This window comes from Lipotes vexillifer, unplaced genomic scaffold, assembly GCF_000442215.2.
Source record: "Lipotes vexillifer unplaced genomic scaffold, Lipotes_vexillifer_v1.1 scaffold537, whole genome shotgun sequence".
NCBI classification, from domain to species: Eukaryota; Metazoa; Chordata; class Mammalia; order Artiodactyla; family Lipotidae; genus Lipotes; species Lipotes vexillifer.
In genome coordinates this window covers 1,384,484-1,387,676 of record NW_006776635.1, presented here as the reverse complement: position 1 = coordinate 1,387,676, position 3,193 = coordinate 1,384,484, and positions in this window count along the sequence as shown.

The window sequence follows — 3,193 nt, the reverse complement described above, 5'->3', positions numbered from 1 at the left end:
GCGGCGGCCTCTGGGCGGGGGGCGCGTCGCTGTCTGTGTCCGCCGTGGGTCGCCCGGACGCCGGCCGCAGCCGTAGGGCGCACGGAGTCCGAGCGCTCCCGCCCTCGGAGGGCACCCGGCGCGGTGCGCCGGACAGGGGACAGGGAATCGCTGCTCAGTCGTCGCCACCGCCGCACAAGAAAGACAAAAGGGACCGGGGGCTGGGAAGGGAAAAGTTTTCTGCTCGGCTCCTGAAAGATGCCCACCGAACCTCACGCCCCAAGAGCCGAAGAGGAGGCTGGGGACGGGGTGCAGGGGGCCGGGCGGGCTACCAGGAGCGTGGCCACGCGATCGCGACCTGGTGCACGCCAAGCTCCAGCCGTCCACGACCCGTGGGCACTCCCCCGGCCAGGCCGCCCCCAATCTCGCCGCCAGCCTCCTCCTCGAGGATGCAGACAAAATCCAATCCTCTCCCTCCAGGACCCCCAGCCCCCAAGACCCGTGCAGCGGCCGCAAAGTTGCACTTCCAGAACAGGGAATCACCGCAGACAAAAACCTATCTTTGAGAACAAAATACCCGTTTCCAGGAGCTCTTCTCCGGGCTGGAAGGCCAGAGGGTGGAAACGGACACTCCCACGCTCGAGACGAGTCTCTCGCTGGAACCCCAGGTCTCGGAGCCGGGGTCCCGCCAGTCCCCGGAGGAGTGGAGAAGACCCGGCTGATTCCCGGTTTTCCTGGAGCAGGCGCTGCAGGACCCGGGCTCCACGCCCCTCGGACTCTTTCTTATCAGACGCCGCCTGGGCGGGTCGGGGTCCCCCTGGCGGGCTGAGCGGGCGCTGCGCAAGCGGAGCCAAACCCCGCGCGGAGCGGACACCGCGAACGTCCGCTATCTACACCGCTCTGGAGCGCCCACCACATCTAGCCCGGAAAGGGGCTCCGGGAGAGCGACTCGGGGGCGAGGGTCATGGGCAGGGAGGACGAGGGCGAACCGGATCGTTGAGGGCTTCGATGAGCAGGTTCAACTCCAAACATCACAGTCAAGGAGGGGTGTAGGTTAATCCTCCTTGCCCCCAAACATCCTGTGAGTGGGGACTGTGCCCTATTCATAGAGTAAAATGTTATGATAGTTACCTCCTATTCCGCAGAGACAGAACTGATGGTTGTATATATGCCGGTCAATTCAGTAAATAAAGTTTTATGTAAAACTCTGGATTACCAGATATTCCAACCACAACCCTGGCAGGTACAGGGCATACAATCCCCCAGCGCAGGGAGTGGGTTGTACCTATGTGTTTCCTGAATGCATTTGAGCTGTTAACTAGAGGGCAAGTATGGCATTCTAGTGCAGTGTATTTGTGTCTTTCAATGTGCAATCTGCTGATCTCATTTTCAAGAAGGGTTTGTTTCTGGATGTGGAAAATGTATGCGAGAGGGAGAGAGAGAGAGAATAGAATTCCATGCAAAACTTTAACATTAAAAATAATCTTGGAAATCAGATAGGGCAGTGAAGAGAGACTGCTGTAGAAATGGATTTCTTTGGTACAATCTTCCTGTCTCGACTAGAAGAACTTGGAGATTTGGCACTTTTAGTAAAAATTTCACAATCGAAATGTTAAAAACAAAACTAAAAACTAAAGGGGTTGGAAGTTGGAAGGGGGTGGAGAAATGAGTCACCGCTGTAAACCATCTGTGGTTTTATTTTTGCCCCACCTGTTTCTATAATCTTTAGCCCACAGCCAACTGCTCAACTCACTTAGGTGTTCTTACACTTTTGCCCAGGCATCCCATTAAAGGAGTGTGATTCCATGGTGCCTTCCTTCTAATTGTAGCCTCTACTTTTTATGACTAAATATCTTGAAACCACATTTCTCTGTAAAGCTCCTGAGAGAGGATATCTCCTGATTATGTTCAGTAGCTTTCTAGGAAATGAAGAATGGGCTCATGGTGTCCATCAGGACCATTAAACATGACATCCTAAGACAAGTAGTGACACATTTAAAATGGTCATCTAGCCATGTTACACAGTGAAAAACTGAGCCTCCCTCAAAGATGAAGGCCATGAAATAAGGAATAAGCACATTCTTTTGTCCACAAATATTGATGATTCATTTCTGGACTTAGATTTTAAAAAAGAAGCAGAAAAATGGACTACATAAGATCACCAAAGGCGAATTATTTACATTTCTGTTAAAAATAATTACTATTAGTCTCAGAAAAAACGGGGTAAAATATTCTATAAATAGAGGATTATCTGCAATTCAGTAGACCAAGCAACTCCCAAGATATTATTTATAACTTCTTCCCTGGCATTGAGTGCTCAAACTCAGGTAAATTATTTAATCTCTGCTAATGGCCAGTATCCCTCCATCTGGGAAAAGCGCAGCAAAAATACCATGCCAGTAATGGATTTTGAATTTAGCTCCATGTTTTCTTTTGAGGTAATGGATAGACGCTCTCACCATCAAGCTGCACTGCACTTCACATATAATATTTTTTACAGTGTCCTTCTGAGATGTGTAAATTTCCACTAGAACAAACCCATCTTACAAGAGTGCATAGTGGGAACAGAACATTCCCTATAATTCAAGCTCAACTATGTACTAACAGAGGGACTTGAAACTTCATTTTTCCCATCCCTTAAGTAGGAACAAACCTATTTCAAAGTATTTTTGCACAGATTAAATGAAATAATACATGTAAGACTCTTTTTACCTGTGACAGTTCCTCAACACATATTTAGTTACACACACACACCACAAACTTGTTTTAATGCTATTAACATAGTAAAAAAGAAGAGTCTTCCTCTGGAATCAAGAATTTTAGTATATGTGCTGCCGAAGCGAGCACTGGAATCAAGAATTGACTTGAGAAAAAATGTTGAAATGTGAAGTTCAACATTTTCATTCTTTTTTTTTTTAATTTAATTTATTTATATTTGGCTGTGTTGTGTCTTCGTTTCTGTGTGAGGGCTTACTTTAGTTGCGGCAAGCGGGGGCCACTCTTCGTTGCGGTGTGCGGGCCTCTCACTATCGTGGCCTCTCCTGTTGTGGAGCACAGGCTCCAGACGCGCAGGCTCAGCAGTTGTGGCTCATGGACCTAGTTGCTCCGCAGCATGTGGTATCCTCCCAAACCAGGGCTCGAACCCGTGTCCCCTGCATTAGCAGGCAGATTCTCAACCACTGCACCACCAGGGAAGCCAACATTTTCATTCTTG